Below are 20,492 nucleotides of genomic sequence, written 5' to 3'. Positions count from 1 at the left end.
TACCTAAAACACTGTGTGTTGTTTGAAGTACAAAGGGAAAAATCTCAGCTCAGGAACAAGAGTTGGTGCGTGTCCACTTTCCTTTGTAGAAGTGGTGGACTGCATAATAAATTCATACTAATCAGGCTTTTGACCAGGGCAGGACGGTACAGCTCCAGGATCCTAGGCTAGGGAGCTGGGGGTGTATTTTGGCTGCAGCCTCTCTATTGTGGATTCATGAGTGGCTGGCCAGAGCATTCATGAACACAGATGGGGGTGGTCCCTGCCTGTGGATGTTGGTGTGAGTGCAAGTTTGGAGGGCTTTGCAGCTTCACAGTGCAAGAGGGAACCCAGATTGGTGAGACACAGGGCTCAGCTGTATCTCAGTTCCAGGTGGTACCCCGAGGTAGGGTGGGGGGGACGACCTATCACATTCCTCATATACTGCAGGGCAGTAATCACCCTGCAGCCCAAGAAAGGGTCCCTCTGTGACTTACTGAACTGGAGATCTATTTTCTCTTTCACTATTCTGATTATAAGAGCCTAATCACAGCCTTTGAGAATCATCTGTAAAACTATCTGGCTCGTTGATACACCTTGATCAAACATTTTTTCCCCTAACCTCTGTATTTTTGATCACTTGGTTTTAATTCATGATATACTATGTACTGTGTCCAATTTTGTGTACCACACTTTAGGAAAGACATGGACAAATTGGAGAGAGTCCAGAGGACAGCAACAAAAATGATAAAAGGTTTAGAAAGCTGACCCCTTTGAGAAAAGGTTAAAAAAACTCGGCATATTTAGTCTTGAGAAAAGAAGATGATAGGCTTCAAATATGCTAAGGGCTGTTAGAACATGGATGATGATTATTTATTCTGCATCTCCACTGAAGGTAAGACAAAAAGTAATGGGCTTAATCTACAGCAAGGGAGAATTAGGTTAGATATTAGGAAAAACTTTCTAACTGTAACTCTGGATAGGCTAACAAGGAAGGTTGTGGAATCCCCATAATTGGAGGTTAAGAACAGGCTGGACCTGTCAGGGATGGTTTAGATTTACTTGTTCCTGCCTCAGGACAAGGGGCTGGACTTGATGACTTCTTGAGGCCTCTTCCAGCCCTACATTTCTGTGATTCTATGTTTTTATTTTCACAAACTTTTAAATCTGGATGTGGGATTTATTTCAGTGGACCAGGAGAAAGCTTTTGACAGACTTGACCGTATCTATCTTTTAAAAATATTGGAAACATTTTGGATTGGGCCAGTTACTATATATATATATATATATATATATTTATTTATTTTATTTTATTATACCATAATGTTTTAGTGTTTTAAAGATTAAAGGAGGGTCTTAGTTGCTGCTTACCAGTACATAGACGTGCTCTTCGGGGTGCCTTCAGTTTGGGATGTTATCTGCCCTGAGCCTGGAGCCATTCTTGCATCTCAAAAGAAGCCCACTGACTGGCTTGCCTTCGCCCAAGGGCCAGATGCTTTTCCTGGTTTGTCTGTCAGCCTATATTGATGACATCTCAGTTTTTATCATGTCTGAAGGTGATGTGCAGGCACTTTGCACCAGTGATGAGCTGCCAAAATTTTAACAACTGGTTCCCTATAAAAAGTTCTGATTTAACGGGGGGGGGGGGGGGAGCGGGGGAGGGGCCGGGGCAGTGGAGACATACTTGTGGGGCCAGGGGCCCCTGCAGGGCCTGCGGCAAATTGCCCCACTTGCCTCCCCAGCAGCCCTAGAGCTTGCAGCCCCCTCCCCCCTTACCTTGCTGGCAGCTCAAAGCAACTCCCGAGCTCAGCTGAGCTGCCCAGCTGGTGCCGGCGTCTGGCCATGCTGCAGCTGGGGGGAAGTGGGGGAAGGGCTGGGGGAGCCTCAGCCTCCCCAGCTGGGAATCCTGGGAGCAACAGGATGGTCCAGCCCACGGACCGGAGTTCTTTGCCCACCTCCTGGCCCTTTAACAACCGGTTCTCCATGGCGGTCTAATTTTAGCAACCGGTTCTTGAGAACCTGTGGGAACCTGCTCCAGCTCACCACTGCTTTGCACCTGTCCAATATATGAACAGGCATCCTCTGCTCGAATCAATTGAGCAAAGAACAATTTGATCTTACTGGGATCTTGGCAGTGTAGTGGTTCCCAATTGCTGCCCTCGCAATTGCAATATTGGGGGCACCTCTGGGATGAAAGAGTTGGTTTTGTATTTCTTATCTGAACAATATAGATGTGGGAGACGGCTGTGGAGGGTGCAAGGCCTCCTGCAGAAATGGTGCTGGTTTCGTACTGGACTTCCTTTTTGGGGATGGGCTTTGGTTGCCAACAACTTCATGACCTCAATGCTGTAGCACCTACCGCTGTATCTGGACTCTATATCAGAACTTCTGGACTGGATTCAGAGTCACATCAACCATTTCTTGGAACTGTTACATCTGGTTTCCCTCTGATTTGCTGTTCTTGCTGTTAGATTAGTGAGACGGAGTCACTGACCTGGTGAGTAGGGTGTCAGCTTTTTGAGTTTGGTCTGTTCAGTGGCTTTCTTTCTCTTGCTGGGGAGATGGGCTTTGACTCTTATTTGTTCTGCTAGGACATGGTTACTTAGCCTGGATTTATCTACATTCTACAATGGCCTTTTCAACTCCTGGTGACTTCTGCAAAGTGCTCAGCCAGACAAGGCATTTTACAGTTCATGGCTCTTGGACAACACACATTTTTGTAACCCTCTTTTCCCCTCCAAGGCTGTCTCCTCCAGGAGCCGCCTTCTGCGTTTACCCAGGCTGGGTTGACCAAGCTTATCCTGCCTGATTGCTCCGGGTTGGTTGAGTTGGAGTTGGTGGCAGCCATCACTATTCAGATTGGAATCTGATCTGTGTGGTTTTTGGGTAAGAGCCTCTCTGATTTACAGTCTCAACAAGCTGCTCAGTGTCTGCAGAGGGTTTTTGAGTGACTGTTCTTGCAGAGGGCACTCCTGCATTCCCTTCACAAGCTATCTTCCCTTCTGTGACCCAAGATTTCATTACAGCTGGGCAGGCTCTTATCCTCAAAGTGTCTGACAGATGCTTCTTTTCCACTTATGAATAGGGCCCTTCCAAATTCACAGCCATGAAAAATGCCTCACGCAACATGAAATCTGATCTTCCCTGTGAAATCTGGTGCCCAGCTAGGGGTTCCTACCCTATGCAACTCTAGCTGCTAGTCCCAGCAGGGAATGTGGAGGGACAAGTCTTCCTCTTCCTGTACAGGGGCCGCACTCAGGATGGGTCAGACACACCTCTGGGAACTTTCCCTCTCTGCAGGAAACTGCACAGCTCAAGCTGTCACTTCCCCACATGGAGAGGCTACAGTTCAGCCTGTCACAAACAGCCACACACACACAAACCCCGCACAGAGAGGCTGTGGCTCGAGCTGACACACACACACACACACACCCACACACCCACCCACCCACCCACCCCGTGTGTGGAAAGGCTGTGGCTCCAGCTATCAGTCCTCCATGCTGCTGGGAAAACTGGACATATGGTAACCCACATCGTATCCTGTGATCCTCACTTCTGCAGTGCTGCTGGCTGTGGCACTGGCTTTAGAGAAACAACGAGGAGTCCGGTGACACCTTAAAGACTAACAGATTTATTTGGGCATAAGCTCTCGTGGGTAAAAAACCCCACTTCGTTAGATACAAGAAGAAGTTGCATCTGAAGAAGTGAGGTTTTTTACCCATGAAAGCTTATGCCAAAATAAATCTGTTAGTCTTTAAGGTGCCACCGGACTCCTTGTTGTTTTTGTGGATACAGACTAACACGGCTACCCCCTGATACTTGGCTTTAGAGAGGCAGCTGGCCAGCTCGGAAGGCAGCACCTCTGCGAGCAGCAAGGCAGATGTAAGAGTGGCAATCCCATCACCCCCCTACAATAGCCTTGGGACTCTCCCTCCCCATGATTACAACACTACTGTGAAATTTCAGATGTAAACATCTAAAAAGGTGAAATTGACTATTTTTAAAAAACCCTGGCTGTGAAATTGACTGAAATGGACCTTGAAGTTGGTAGGGCCCTACTTAAGAACAAGAAGCAGCTCTATGGGTTCTGTGTCAAGATGCGGCATTATGCTGCCCAATCTGATCTCTCCACACTTCCTGGATACATTAGTCCCTGAGTGACTCCATGTCTCTAAGCACTTGGGTGACTTGGCAGTGGTGAGTCTTGCTTCTTAGCAATTGCTTTGTGAGCCACATCACCTGAGGGGGAGGGTAGGCCCCACGGCCTTCTGTTTGGACTCTGCTATGGCCTTTCATTTTCTCCTCCATTGTCCATGTTTGATTCCTCTTTGATTTTTTACAGCAGCTTCCCAACGGTTTTAGTCTGGGTTTTTGCAAGTCCCTGTTAATTCTGGGAGTGAGATACAGAAACTCGCATGTGGCCTGTTTCCTGCCTGGGCAATTTTTTTACTGGGTCAGGCCAAACTGGCCTTTTTGACGGCAGGGGCAGCCGGGTGTGATGCGTTGGTGCTGTTCTGTGCACTGCCTGCCCCCCGGCCTACACCTTTTATAACTTGTAGCCTGGCCGCCTTGTGGTTCATCGGTGCGTTCGCAGTGTATTGGGTGAACGTGGCGGGGGTGACGCCTGGGCTGTGTTTATGTTTAGTTACAGCTGCTGCGTTTACACTGCAATACAGGATATCAAATAACACTTTGTATATGTTTTATATGCTTCCTTCTGGAGTTTACACGTCATGTTTCTCAGGCCCACAGAGGCATGAAGGCGCAGACACCCTCCCCAGCTCGCTTGTTCTGCAGTCCCCGCCCCGTCCAGGGCCCGTGTGTGCGGGGCCGGGCTGCCGGCGGCGTGGGCAGATCTCAAGGGGCCGTGGGGCTCCCCCTCCTGCGTGCGGGCCGCTGCCGGGTCCCCCCGGGGGGCGCGGAGCCCGCCGGACCGGCGGCTGATGGCAGCTGCGCAGGATGACACGGGCCCATCACGTGGGTGAGCCCTCCCCGCCCCTCGCCGTACGGGACCCACGGGCCGCTGCCGCCGCCGCCCAGGGGACTCCGCCAGCGGCCGTGCCGTGAGCCACAGCTCGGAGGGTCCTGCAACCGCACGGAGCCTCAGCGACCCGTGCCCAGCACCCCGACGCCCATCAGCGCTGGGCTTCCGCTGCAGGAGACGGCCCGGCCCGGCCCGGCCCGCAGCCCGGTGAGTGCCAGGAGCCAGCCGGCCTGATCCTGCCCAGGGCGCCGTGCCCGGAGGCAGCCCCCGTCCCTGGAGCCCTCGAGAGCCCAGCGAGCGGCGGGGGGCGGCGGGCAGCGAGCCGGGACTCGGTCGGGGGAGACGGGGGTGGGCAGCGAGCCGGGGCTGGTGGTTAGCGAGCTGAGTTGGGGGGCGGGTAGTTAGTGAGCTGGGGAGGGGGTAGTTGGCGAGCCGGGACTGTGGGAGGATGGTTGTGGTGCTGGGGGATTATCGCGCTGGGGTGGGTGAGGGGTTAGTGGCCAGGGCGGGAGGTAAAGGTAGGGTGTTGGGTGGGTTTTGGGGCCAGGGAGGCCGCTGGCTTGTTAGGGTGAGGAGGGTGTCAGTGTTCCAGGACAGGGTGGGGACAGTCAGGGAGTGTGTGTGCGGGGAAGGAATGGGGTTGCTGTCTGGATTAAGTATTGTAATGTGGCGGTGTCTGGGAGGCTGGAGGTTTAGTGTGCCAGATCAGAAGGTAGCTGATGAGGGAGTTGTGATCTAGTGAAGGATATGCTGGTGCTGGCAGAGGTTAGTGAGCTAGGGAAGAGCTAGTTTGCCATTGGGATTGGGGCATAGTGCCACAGTGGAGAGGCAGCTGCTGAGGGAGAGGGTTAGTGTGCCAGGTTGGATGGGGGCACCCAGGTGATGGATGAAGGGGCTTAGAGTGCCCAGGTGAGGGTTGCTGCTGGAATTGGTGTGTTTAGAGAAAGAGGGTAATGAATGTGGCCCTGTTGGTTTTAAATGTTGTAATGTGTGGAACCCCTCATTGCAACAAGGGGGAATGATCTTGTCACTATCCTTTCTACTGTCAAAAGGTAGTTTTAGGATTTTATGGACATTATTTTCAGTGATGGAAGTGGCCCAGCGATGTGTTTTGAGTTACAACCTGGGGCAGACAAGCAGCTGGAGTCACAAGTTCTGAATTCTTGAGGGAGGGAGGGTGTGAGTGAGTGATGGAGAATGGCATCTCTTTAGGCCAAAGCTGTTGGTTACATCTCTGCTTTCACCGGGGAGCAGTGAAATGGGTATAGTTAACCTAGACGTTTGTGGTATGAAATTCCAGGCTGAGTTGGAAATTAAGCAATAGGTACGAAATTCTCTTTTGTGAATGCTTTCAGACTTTCTCCTCCCTACAACCCCAGAGCTATGAGAAATGAAGGAGGCAGCAGTAATGAACAGATTCCTTCCTGGCGCTTAGGTAGATTGATTTTGTTTCTAGGTGGTTATTCGAGGCACAGTTGCAGGGAGGCTGCCTATTTGTGTAAGGGAGGCCTGGACTGAAGAATCCTGGTGTTGCTTCCTCTGACTCAGCAGTCCTAGCTCAAAGACTCATGGATTGTAGCCCAACCAGCCAAGAACTCCCCAGAAAGGGTGATCTGTTTACAATAGCCCTTCTAAGGACTATACTGGAGTCAAATTATAAAGACCTCATCTGAATTCCCATCTTTTATACAAAAAGGCTAATTTTTGTTTCCTATGTGACTGGGGAGGCCTGTACTGAAGAGCCCTGGTGTTGCTTCACTGAGCCAGCAGTCCTAGCTGAAGACTCATGGATTTGTGTGTGGGGGTGTTACAGGGCTGGGGATGGTTAATGTACTTTGTGGTATCGTGCTGGGGTGGGCGGGGCTTAGTGAGCTAGGGCAGGAGATGGTTAGTGCTAGGGGTGCGTTACTGGACCACAGATATGGGTTAGTATGCTGGAAACTTCAGGTTTCCAGTTTCTGTTGTTAGGAGAAGTATATGGAGACACAGACACCCCAACCCCCAAAAAGTTTTAACATTGACTGAAATATTCTACCTTATTGCATTTTAAAATTATAAATGGAAGTATGGCCCTGAAATTACAGGGCTTTTTGGTGTGCAGTTTATAAATAAGGAGAACAACTATATAACCATTGTAAAGGATGACAGGTGTATACTTTCTTTTTTTTGTGGAAAGGGATAGTCTCATCTCAAATTTGGCTTCGGATGTGAGTTTTGTAAAACAATACTTCTCTATTGCTCTTAGAGCTTTTGTCATGTCTTCCTGGAATCTAGATTGAAAAATAGATTTTTTCAAACAAATAAGCACTGCGTTGTAGGGTTCATAATCCTAGCGTAGAACAAAGCCTGGATCCTGCATTGACTGTAGTAGACATTGGGAGCTCTCAGCACCTTGCAGGATCAGACCCAATTGTATTAGAAGCTGAACGTGAAACTGACCCGTTTATATATCTGGGCAGAACGATATTCAAAAAGTCTACAAAAATCTTGTAATTCTAAGGTGGTATTGTAACAAATAAAGACAATTAAAAATAGTATGAAACTGACATTATGCTCCTTAAAGTTTTTGGGTGTTGCTTATAAAACTAGTGATCTTAGAGAAGAAATACCACTCAGAAAGACAGAACTAGCCTTTCAAATTTATCACTGGGACCTGTATACACCTCCCAGTTAGCCCATAAAACTTTGCTTGCTGAATGAAGGGCCAAGTTTTGCTTATTTTTGTAGGTAGTGTCTTTATGATGTATTTATATTATAGTAGCTTGTAGAGGAACCAACCAAGATGGAAGTCTGCTGTTTGCTAGGTGTTGTCATCACCATCATCATCATGTTCCTATTACACTTCTGGCGTTTAGGACAGTGATGAAGCTACTCCACTCCTGTCAGTTTCTGACAAGTCTTTCAATGGTTCCCCAGCCGTGCCCAAGGTTTTTCAGCTCGAGTTCCACAGCACTTCGCCATGTTGTTTTCAGGTGGCCTCATTTCAGCTTGCCTTCAGGTGTCCATCTTATTGCTACTCTGGTGATAGAATCGGTTTCCATCCGAAGCACATGACCATGATCCATCTCCAACGCCTCCTGGCAGTGATGGTGCTCAGATCCTCATGGCTGCACTGTGTCAATAGAACTTGGTTTGAGGTTGTTCTGGGCCAAAAGATATGGAGGATTTTTCTGATGCAAGTTGAATGGAATGAAGACAGTTTGGACATATTATACTTTCTCATTCCCCAGCATTCTGCATTATAAAGTAGTGTTGAAAGCAGGGTGGATTTGATTTAAATCACTAGTCAGGAAGACTCTATTTAATCATGGATTTCTACATAAAAGTGCATTCTTGTTGGTTGTTATAACCTTAATACATATTCTTCACAACTCAGATATAGATGTAGGTTTCATTTTTAGAAGATACACACTATACATTTTTAAAGTGATTTATTTTGAAAACTTTTCAGATTAGTTTTACAGCTATATCAGAAAATGAATGATTGGTTATTTCATTTACCAAAGGTAATTGAAGCAGATATTTATGAAGTAATTGGGAGGTGAACTGTCTCCCATTCAACAGGTTAATCATTAATATTTGGAGGATTTTCTTGCCATGCTGTATTAGGAGGAGAACATCACCAGACAGACATTTAAATTGTTTTATTTAACTAAAATAACATTATGTATTCTGGATTTTTTGTCTTCAACAGCAAATATATTATATTTTAACAAAACAAGCATATTAATTTTTGAATTTAGTTAAACATTCAAGTTTTTTGAAATCAGGTTTGTTTTTGTTAAAATTGTTTTTAACTAAAATAGTTAAATATTTTTTTTTTAAGAAACAAAAATTAAATCGACTATGTCAGCCAGGTCAACATGAGAAACTTAAAATATTGGCTTCTGCAGCTAATTTAGTCATCTTCACCTTCATTTTCCTGTTTGTTCATAATCTGGAAAAGAAAAACAAGCTTTCCTGCTTTTTCAGGTTCCGAACGATTTCTCAATTTGGAATGAATTAGTCCAAAGGAAGAAAATAGTCTTTCTACGGCGGCAGAAGAAAGTACTGCTGCTAAAAGTGAGATTATCACTTCAGCAGTCTCTGAATCCAAGTGCTTAAGTGACTTCCACCAGTTCTGGAAGTCACTTAAGCACTTGGATTCAGAGACTGCTGAAGTGATAATCTCACTTTAGTCTGACTTTCTTTAAAATATCATCAGCAAACATATATTTCTTGAATGGTTCACCCTTAGCTCTGAAGTTTATTATAGCTGGCATTATGGAGGGATGATTGCTGGATGTCCATGTCATAGACAACTCCTCTTCTTCAGCAGTTAAAGTTTGACTCTGGTACTGAGTATTGAGAATATTTGCAAGAAAATGAGCTGGCAATAGTGCTTGTCTCGTTTGTTTTTTTTAAATGCTTGTAATTTAACTTTGTCATTGCATATTTCTCTTTTTAAGATCTCACTCAGTTCCTTCCAAATTTCAAAAGTGTCAGCAATAAAACAGCTATTTTCCTGCATTTTGTTCAAGGCTATAGAAATAGGCTTCAAGGTACTCGGCATGTGTTCAACATTTCTCTTAAGCCCAATGTTGAGAACTTGGGCTGTGATGGTGCCATCTATTTTTTCACGATTTTGTTCACAAACTATCATCAGATTAGGCCAGTTCTTGATGTAGTGCTCAAAACAGTCCACTACTGAGTTCGATCGCACGTCTTGTGGGTGAGTTAGCTTGGTTCCTCCCACTTTTTTCAGAGTAGCTGCTGCAAAGTGGTTGTTATGGAAGTATTTTGCAATTTCAACAACGTTAGGCTTTATTTCTGGAACACTGAAGTCTTTGGCCAGGAGGTACATGAAATGAGCACGCAACCGTATGTTATTAGCTTGGATTCTCTTCTAAATAATTTCTTCTCATCTTGGGTACATTTGCAGCATTGTTTGTGACCAAGCTGTGTACTAGACATTTGAATTTTTTTTCATAGTTTGTTATAGCTTTTACTGCTACTCCTTGTAAATAAGTATTCTGCTGTGTGTGCATTTCCTGATGTATCAATTGTTTCTGTAAGGAAGACTTTCCCTTCTTCTGTAGTCACACAAGCGCATACAACAGGATCATTGTGGACATTGCTCCACTCATCAAGACTCAGGTTAACAATTTCACCCTCTAGACCTTTTGCACACTGCTCGATTTCTCTTTCATACACTTTATCCAGCAATTTGCCTGCGACATCTGCTCTGTTGTGTGGACTGTATCCTGGTCTTAATGACTGAACCATGTTAATGAAGTGTGGGTTCTCAATCATACAGAAAGGAGAGTTCTTTGTATAAACAAACCAGGCAATTTTTTCATTAATTACCTCTTTTTGTAATCTGCTGGTTCTTATCACAAACTTATCTATGGTTGTTTCTGGATGATGGGAGATTTTTTTTTCTTTTTCCCACAGATATTATGGCTATATTACATACACGATGTGACTGAAACACTATCATTGGCAGATAACTCTGAAACTATAGAAGATGATGGTGATCTTGAAGGTGGCTAGTCTTCAGAATCCTGTATGTTGAGGACAGAGTCTCCTAAACAAAATAAGTCAATGCAGTTATTTAATTATTACCAAACTGCTCATTTAGTATTACTCATTGCATTCACTGACACTCAGTACTACCTTAAAGGTGACATTGTAAAAGAAAGATCTGCCTATTTCAGCTATTTTTTTTTATCACAACTGCATCTAAAATTGTTACCATAGAGTAACAACTATATATTTTTTTCTCAAACATGAGAATTCAAGAATAGTCCAGAGGAAGACAGGCAGTCCTTAAGAAAGAAGTACGAAATAAAAAAGATCACCAACCTGAAGATCCTGCATGTTCAGACATGTTCCTTTCATCCTCTTCAATGTATCTGCCTCCTGTGAAGGAACACTTCTCACGATGGTGTTTCATTCGGGCAACCAGGCCTTGCATTTCTTTGTTGCACTGTTTGCATTTTGCATGCATGCCAGTCTTACCCACACGTAGAGGAACTTCAGTAAAATATTCCCAAACAGGATCTCTTTTACAGCCTGCTGCCATTATAGGTTTTTCCTTCTAGTGAGAGAATGGTATGGTAGATCTCAAATCAATGAAGGTTACACTCAGAAAGTCTTCAAGATGTCTGGAATATGCTGCTCAAATAGTTTCACTTTTGTTTCTACTGGCTGCCCCTCCCTTCTCACATTTATCTCCAGACTGCTTCTCCTTATCCAGATCTATTTCACCCCCAACAATCTTCTATTAATTGAACTTTTTGAAACTTTGCACTTTTAGTGAGAGGTAAGAGATTGACTGACTGTGTACACAAATTTGCAGAGGCACAATAGAGTTGAGGTCTGTTATTTTTCACCTCTATATATTATTTATTTATTTAAAATATTTTTGCTGTTAACAAGCATGTTATCTCTGGAGACAAATCTACAGTTTGAGAACTGCAAAACTAAGCATCTCTGATGGTATCTTCTAGACTGAGCACTGAGTCCCATTGGGTGGATAGAAAGTTTAACCTAAATAATCTATACAGAAGCCCCTGGAACCCCATAAGATTGGGTCCCCAAACCATGAACTATTGAAACTCATATACAAAATCTTTCTTAAACATTACATGACTATATTGTCTTATACTATAGAGTTAAAATTTATAATCCCTATTCCATGATGAGATATCTTTGAGCTATAATGTATCTTAATTAAAACTATAGATAGGTGTTTTTCTCAAAAAGCGTTTTATCAGAAACATCCGATTTATATTAAAAAAATTCAATTTCTAAATTTATTTTAAAAAAAATTATTTTTGTCCACCCTGGTTGAAAGTATGCAGCTCTGATAGATTTTGAGGTTGTTTTTTGTGTTGTATTTGATGATTTCCAGATTGAATGTAAGCTCCTGAAGGTGTTCCTGGCTTTATTGATTTTTGTTGTGGATGTCCTGGCTCGTTCCACTGTCCTGGCTGATGGTGCTGCCCAAGTATGTGAATGTTTCTACATTGGTGAGAACATAATCCTCTATCCGTGATGGTGAGGCAATATTAAAGGGCATGATATCTGTCTTATTGCGGTTGATTTTCAGTCCAATTTGCTGGCTGAATGCAGGTGTTGTAATAGACAGTCCCTGCCTCAAGGAGTTTACAATCTAAATGAACAAGACAAGTAAAGAATGGGAGAAAAGAGGTGGTACTGTCACTGTTTTGTTTGATGGAGAACTGCCATGCTGATGAGTTACATAGGGATTGTGACTTGCATGGAATCACTTGCCAGATCTGGAAATTTGACCTACATATTCTGAGTCCCAGTGCAGTGCCTTTACCTCAAGACCATCCTTTCTCTCAGATTGACTGGCATCAATATATTGGCCTGCATCAACAGAGTTCCTAGAAGTTGCCTCAAATCTGTTGAGGCCTTTGAGTCCTGAGTAGGTGAAAATGATGATTGTTAGTTTTCTTTATAATAATTTGAAAATTACAAAAAAAGGAACTGATCCTTCACAATTGAAGCCAGTGAGAGTTTTGCCATTGATCTCCGTAGACTGGATCCTGTGTTTAGGGTTGCCAATTTTCCAGTTTCTCAAAACTGGACCCTACAAAACGGACCCTGCCCCCAATCAAAGGCTCACCTCACTATAAAGAGAAGAGGGAGGTTGAAGGGGACTATGTCTCTCCTGCTCCGTCCATCAGCGGCTCTAAGGCAAAGAGTCTGAAGGGAGTGATGGGGGCAGGAAGCAGGGGGAGAGGGAGGAGCTTCCTGCAGCTGGGGAGGTTCCCAGAGGTGGGTCTGACCCGTCCCTGAGAGCAGCCCGTGCAGAGGAAGAGGAAGTGTCTCTCCCCAGGCCAGCTGGGACTAGCACCTGAGGCGCCTCTAGCTCTGCCCCTCCCCGGCTCTGGGCCCAGTGCTTTTGGGTTAAAGAGGCCTTGGGCTGAGGCAACAATGGAATTGTGATAACTAGACTTTTGGTGTCCAGTCAGTACTTCTGACTGGAGACTCTGTAGGCCCCCTTAAAACTGGACACCTGGCAGCCCTATCTGTCTAGAGTGACCTTGATTTTTGTCTTCTGGATTGAAATTATGTATGCTTTTCATGCATATTATACCTCTATGGATTTAGTACACCTCTACCCCGATATAACACGGTCCTCTGAAGACAAAAAAATCTCACCGCATTATAGGTGAGACTGCGTTATATCGAACTTGCTTTGGCCCTCCCTGTTCCTTGTTCCCTGACCGCCCCCTCCAGAGACTCCTGTCCCTAATCACCCCCAGGACCCCACCCCCTACCCAACCCCCCTGCTCCCTGTCCCCTGACTGCTCTGACCCCTATCCACACCCCTCCACCCCCTGACAGGCACTCACCAGTAGCGGCGGGAAGCAGAGCAGCCCGGCCCCAGCCCAGTCCACTCCACTACCTCCCAGCCGCAGTGCTCCGCTTCCCGCTGCCGGTGAGTGCGGGGAGGTTGGGGAAAGGACGCCCCCCGCACTCACCTGCGGCGGGAAGTGGAGCGACGCGGCCCCAGCCCGCTCCGCTTTCCTTGCCTCGGCCCCAGCCATGTTGCTGGGGGGCGGGGGGGGGGAAGGTCCTGCACTCACCTGCGGCGGGAAGCGGAGTGCCACAGCTGGGAGCTGGCAGAATGGAGCTGGCTGGGGCCGGGCTGCTCCGCTTCCCGCCACTGGTGAGTGCGGGGAGTTTTGGGAAAGGACGGCCCCCATACTCACCTGTGGTGGGAAGCATACTTCCGCTGCTGCCTGTGAGTGTGTGGGGGGGATCCCTTCCCTCAAGCCCTCTCCCCCGAGCGACATGGCTGGGGCTGGAGCGAGAGAAGCAGAGCTGGCTGCTCCCGGCCCCCCGCTAATCCCCCGGGCCACTCTGGGACTGCAGGTTCCTCCAAAGTGCCCCCCCCCCACCTCCTGCCTCCCAGACCCTGGGGTGGGGGGAGCTCCTGACTGCCCCCGAGACCCTCTGCCCCTTATCCAACCCCTTGGCCCCGGCATGGCCCGGCACCCATAACACGCTGCTCAGAGCAGCATGTCAGAGCTTTACTGTGTTGTATGCGAACCCACTTTATATTGGGGTAGAGGTGTAATTAGAAATTGGAGAGAACATACAAAAATCTTATTTGGTTGAAAGTGCAAGATAAAGACTTAAGTTTTGTATTCAAAGGACTATATCTGAAGTGACTCCATTGAGGTCTAAGGCCTGGTCTACACTAAGGGGGGGGGGTCGAACTAAGGTACGCGAATAGCGTAGCTGAACTCGAACTACCTTAGTTCGAAGTACTCACCCGTCCAGACGCCGCGGGATCGAAGTCCGCGGCTCCCCCGTTGACTCCGCCACCGCCGTTCGCGGTGGTGGAGTTCCGGAGTCGACGGGAGCGCGTTCGGAGTTCGATATATCGCGTCTAGATCTAGATTAGACGTGATATATCGAACTCCGAGAAGTTGAACGCTAGCTGCCGACCCGGACGGTAAGTATAGACGTATCCTAAGAGTTTACTGGAGGTTTGTGTGTGTAACAGAATGAAACTTGGCCCAAAACTTTTTCAAACTGGATTTATAATGTATACAACAAATTATGGTTCCAAGCTGCTTGTATTGTGTGCTTTGTTGTTTTTCCCCTTAGTGCCCTAGAAGCAGTGTGGAACTGTATATGTTTTCATTAGTTTTTATTTTTAATCAATACCTATTGCATATAAGGAAATGGTATATATAAATTAAATTAAAAAATGTATTGTAGAAGTTAAATATTTAATTTAGAAGTTTAACTGTAAATTAAAAATTTAGCATGACTGAGATTTACACTTTATTTTCAAACTTTATAATTGCCCTCTTCATTATTTGTACATACACAGACACACGTACACTGAGATTTTCTTTGTGAATGTGTTGAAAACAAACATGCAACTGTTAGTGATCAGCCTTCACTTAACAATTAGTACCGGTATGAAGTATGACAGCTATTTCACATTCTAAATATGACTTCATTGGGACCTTTCACCAACATATGTTGGGCTAATGTATATATCACATTATCAGTATGTGGTATCTATACTATATATGCTAATATGCATTGAGTAAAACAGTATTAATATAATATTAGGAGTTACATAGCCTAAATTGGCCTATGTCTTTTTCTAATCTGCTAAGTATGCCATACCACATTGCCTTAGCTGAAGTAAGTTTTGGCTTAGGTAGATAGGAAAACTGTTAGTAAACACTTACACGTTGTGATCCTATAGCAACTGGTAGGGAGTTAAATGCTCAGAAGCTAGTACTGGTATGTCCCAAAGGACAAGATATGACTGTTCTATGCTGGTACAAACCAAAAAGGTGCCTTCATGTTCCCTGGTACCTGGAATGTGTGTGTTCGGAACAAAGAGATTAAGGGTGCACCATGGTACCAAAATAACAAGTTAGAAAGTTGATTGGTTAAATGTAACTTCAGATGTTGTACACAGTCCCCCTTTGCTTGTAGACAGGTAGGATATAAAAAGATGGCTTTAGCAGTGTAACTTTGGGAGCACACCTTTCCTGTAAGGTGAAGGTGAAAATGCTGCACAAGGTATTATATTGAACCTTTCGATGTGCTATATTATTATTATTGATTTTAGCAATAAGCCTCACTGATATTGGTTATTTGGTCTCTTAAATATATTTCAGAATGAACCAATGTGTGGTCAAGCAACTGGCCATATGATTTAACAGGGACTGCCTATGGAGTCTGGTCCTAAGGAATCTTGGAGACATCTATGTGGTAGCAATTGGTGAATAAAGACTTTTTTTATGGGAATCACTGTATATCTTGTAAAATACCTATTAAAACAATCCAGGGGATTTTCCCCTTCAGATTATACTTATTAGGGTAAATCAGTCTAGGTTGTAAAATCTTGATAAGCCCATTTAAAAAATGCTAGATAAGTTGCTTGATATGGTGAATATTGGTTCTCTTCTAATAACTCTTAGCATGATACTTGTTTGGTTGAAAAGGATTGTTTGGCTCCATACGAGCCATATTACCGTATGTAGTCATGTTTTTGAGGTCTCACAATGGAGTTGGCCTAAATTTTGTGGCTATCACGACTAATGCTCACCTGAACACACAACATTAGCATACACAAAGCATTATCCTTTGTCAGAGAACTCTTTGCACAAAGACCAGTACATTAAGATGAGACTATCCATTTTGGTTAAATCTGTTCATTTCTTCCTGTCCTCTGCCTGTTCCTTTTCATTTGTCTCTGGAAACACCAAGAGCTATTGCTAGAGGGATTTTACACTACTTAAAGAAAGAGGTAATGACTGCAGTGATTCCATTTCTGGTGAGACTAGACCAAGAGCTGGAAATCTGTTCTTGTTGCAGTCATCAACCTCTTTGGGCCTTTATTACTACTAAGGAGGCATTATTAACAAAAGGTGGGAATCATAAATGTTTCATCCCTAGCTTACCTGAGTTGAAAGTAGCTGAGGGAGAATTACCTGAAGCAGTGGCAGCTAGAAAAGCTGATGTATATCTGTACTTCTTTGGATGGAGCATTTCTACAACTTTTTGTTCCTGAGGCTTCTTAGGGCTTCTCTTCACTGTATTATTAGCTCAAGTTATAACTTGAGTTTGCCCCTTCACTGCACCCAGAAATCTCTCACTTGAGTTGAGTGGTGCTTTAGGCTTTTGCTAGGTAGCCAGTGGGGGTGGGTTGGAGCTTGAGTGCTGCTGACCTGGAGCTAGTAATACAGTGAGGGATGCAGCCACTCAGTGTATAAGTCATAACTGCTAATCCTGTCACTCGGCTGCTAATCAAACCCGTGTAGACGTATCTCAGGAGGTGCCTTCTCAGCACTGTTAATTATAACTCTGTCCATACACAAAAATCTCTAGCTCAAGTTAAGTGATGCTTTAAGCTTGAGCTAGTTGGCCCACTGGTAGGGCCTTACTAAATTTGCAGTCCATTTTGATCAATTTCATGGCCAGAAGGTTTTAAAATGGGTCAGTTTCATGTTTTCAGATGTGTATGTCTGAAATTTTGCAGTGTTGTAACCTTGGGATCCAGACCCAAAACAGGGCTCGGGGGGAGGTACAAAGCTGATGTGGGAGGGGTCCACAAGATTGCTACCCTCACTTCTTTGCAGCCGCGGAACTTCCTGCAGCCTGGGGAGATTCCCACAGGTGAAGGTGGGTCTGATCTCCCTCATGCTGCTGGGAGCTTTCAGAGCTGGCAGCAGCTGTGGAGCTTCCTACAGCTGGGGGAGGTACCTGGAGGTGGGTCTGATCTCCCCCTGAGAGCAGCCATGCAGGGGAAGAGGAAGTCCTGTCCCGTCCCAGCCTATTCAGGACTAGCAGCTAGGAGCCTCTGGCGGGGCCACTCCCAGCAGCATGGGGGAGGTTAGACTCGCCTCCACCTCCAGGAATCTCCCCCGGCTGCAGGAAGCCCCGCCGCTGCTGTCTTCAGAGCTGGACTCTGAAGGCAGCACAGCCGCAGAGCTTCCAACAGCCAGGGGAGGTACCCAGAAGTGGGTCTGATCTCCCCCTGACAGCAGCAGGGCAGGGGAAGAAATAGTCCCCTCCCTCTCCAGCTAGAGGCACCCCCAGCCCTGCCCCTTCCCTGCCCCTCCAATAGCTAGATTTCATGGGGGAAGTCTGATTTAACGGTCTGTGATGTGTTTTTCACAGCCCAGAGGGTAGGGTGCTACCAAAATTCAAGGCTGTGACAAACACGTCATGGACTGTTAAATCAGACCTCCCCCATGAAATCTATTATTGAAAATATCTGAAAACATGAAATTGACACAGCACCTAGTCAAACTCCTCATAAAATGGGCATGATGTCATTGAGTTGACCAAGGTGTGGTTATGGTCCCTTGTTTTCCAGTACTTGGTCTTGGTCTTAATTTGTTCTCTGTACTGGTCACTGGTCTGGTAAAAAGTTACCCGGTTCTTTATTCTTTGCTGGTATGCATGGTCATTCCTGGTACTCTACTAAAATCCACTGTTGTACTGATCTCGCACCAGAGATTAATCAAAATCCGGGTGTGCTCCTGTGACCATGAAGCGGCATGCTTTGCAAAGGACGACTTCTGCTTGGTTTCCATTACAAATGCGGAAGATTCTCTGAAGGTGTGTTTGCAGCTCCGAGGTCAGAAAACAATGGAAAGGTGAACCTTGATGTAACAAGCTACTGCACTACAACAAGGACACCATACTGCTGGATGTTTTCAGATTAGGCAGTATTCAAAATCTAGGACCAGGTTTCTACCCTAACTTCTGGAAAATGTCTAATTTGAGTAATTAAGTTTGCCTGCCTAAAGATTCTCCTCATAGCTTATTTGCTTTCTGTCCTAAATCGTTGTACAGCATGGCTGTGAACTGTAATTCTGTTTTATAAAGTACTTCAGGAACATTCTGAATGAGAAGTACCATCCAGCTACATCATCCATATGTTTTGTTTTCCCCATCACAAAAGCGCACTAGTTTGTCATAGGGTTGCTTATATGTACTTGGACTTTCATGCCTTTTTGACAAAATAAGAGTGTATTGAAAAAATAGCTGAAAGAATCAGTGTTGAAGGGGGAAAAAAAGAATTACAGAGACTTCAAAAACAAGAAAAAACAACAACTTTTAACACACAAGTAGGCCGGGGTGCTGGAACTATTTGTATAGTGGCGGTGCTGAGAGCCATTGAACCAAACTGTAAACCTCATATATAATGGAAACCACTTGAAGCCAGGGGGTGTGGCAGCACCCCTAGTTCCAGCAGCTATAGCAGTAGGTCATATTTTTGGATCTGTCAGACATGATGGTATCACAAATTAAAAACACAATTTAGTTATAATTCATATAGATTACAACTAGTACTTATGGGTGTTTTTTACTAACATCATAATAAATTAATTCAGTAGCTTGGGTTTGCTGAGGGTATAGCATAAAAGATAGCAGCTGAGTTTCAGTTTGCTACCTAAATAACCTAAAGCACAAATGAAATTATAGAAACTACCTCAGTCTGGTTCACTTCAAAATAGTGTACAGTATGCTGAAATGAAGGCTTAGGTTTATTTGGCATCTGCGTTCAGCTGAAACCGTTTGGTGCATCCTATTATATGTAAAACAGAGGGTCTTGCATTTTCTATCTGTACACACTTGAAAATGGTCCAACTGTCTTGAGTATAGTGACTTATGTTTAATGGCATACGAAGCTTACAGGATTGTATAAAGAAAGTGCTTCAAAAACAGGATGGATACCATTTTTTTAAATTAGATTTTATTATTTACATTATTTTAAAAAAAATCTGTTTAAAATGAAATCTGAATTTTATACAAAATGTGGTAATGTCTAAACTTATTGTAATCTCTTAAAATATTTAAATAAAAATATACACTGAATCCATGAGCATTTATCAAAGAAGTTGAGTTAAATGCTGCTTTTCCAAATACAGAAAGGACCAGGAAAGACATCTAACTTTTGAGGTCAGGCTTTGTATATGTGGCACAATAGGTCAGCCTAAGTAATTTAGGAGACTGTCTCATTTTCAAGAGATTAAGGTCAGGCAAGGAATTTAAGCTCCAGTCACTTTCACTGAGGCATATTTGAAAAATTTCCCAAGCTGCCCTGAATAATTAGTTCAATTCACTGACTGCAGTTAATTTCTCTGTTTAATAAATAATTTAGTTGTGAATGTGAAACATGTTTTGGATACATAAACGTCTCTTATCAAAACATGTAAGGTGGTTTTTCTTTTAAAAAAATACAATTTGTCAGCAATATAAAATGTATAGTCAATTGCTTGACCACACTTCGGTTTGTTATGAAATATACTCAAAAGACCAAATAAATAACATCAGTCCATTTTAGTAATATGGTACAGGAAAAAATTCTATATGATACCCCAGTCTCCGAAGACCAGTTCCATGCAGCAATGTAATGTTCACCTTATAGAGGTGTGTGCTTTCCATAATCATATCTTTAAAGCCATCTTTATATTCAACATGTTTACCAGTATTATATATGTCACCTAAAACTGGATTTAATTAATTTGCCTTTGACTTTGTTTCTGGTACCCTGGTGTCCGTCCCCCGCCCCTTGTTTGTTTGGAACCCATCCATTCTAGGTCATGAAGCACCTTTAACTTTGTTCTGAGCACATGCATTCTGGGTATTATGGGGCATGAAGATACCTTTTATGCATATATCAGGATAAACAGATTTTTGAGGGTAACTCTGTTTCTGTTGCTATCAGGAAACAGTTATATGCCCTGATACTAACAGTTTTCCTATTTACTTAAATCAAATTTACTTACTTCAGCTAATGCAAGGCATTATGGGATACTTAGCTTAAGTGAACAGGATTATAACAAAGGTACAAGCCAATTTGAGTTATATAAATGCCATATTAATACTGGTTAATATGCATACTTAAAGGCTTGGAATATAAATTGTGAGTAGTATTATCAGCATGATATATTTGTATGTTAGTCAACAGGTGCCCACTTGTCGCCTTGGTGATCATTCAAGGTGACACTTTTGCCAGATT

General features: G+C 44.3%; 1 protein-coding gene across 2 annotated transcripts in view; it reads left to right on the top strand.

Moving 5' to 3' along the window:
• Positions 1 to 4,885: 4,885 nt before the first annotated feature.
• Positions 4,886 to 20,492, top strand: part of SGMS1 (sphingomyelin synthase 1) — a 197,990-nt gene continuing 182,383 nt past the window's right edge. The window contains exons 1-2 of one of the 2 annotated variants that reach the window (XM_045024087.1): positions 4,886 to 5,170; positions 11,859 to 11,954. The gene's annotated coding sequence lies outside the window, so the exon portion shown is untranslated. The remainder of the gene's footprint in view (positions 5,171 to 11,858; positions 11,955 to 20,492) is intronic. The other variant, XM_045024090.1, reaches the window with a different exon arrangement.

Source organism: Mauremys mutica, chromosome 7, assembly GCF_020497125.1.
Source record: "Mauremys mutica isolate MM-2020 ecotype Southern chromosome 7, ASM2049712v1, whole genome shotgun sequence".
In the NCBI taxonomy this organism is placed as follows: domain Eukaryota; kingdom Metazoa; phylum Chordata; order Testudines; family Geoemydidae; genus Mauremys; species Mauremys mutica.
Note: the sequence above shows the minus strand (reverse complement) of the source record. Positions and strands in the feature narration are given on the sequence as shown.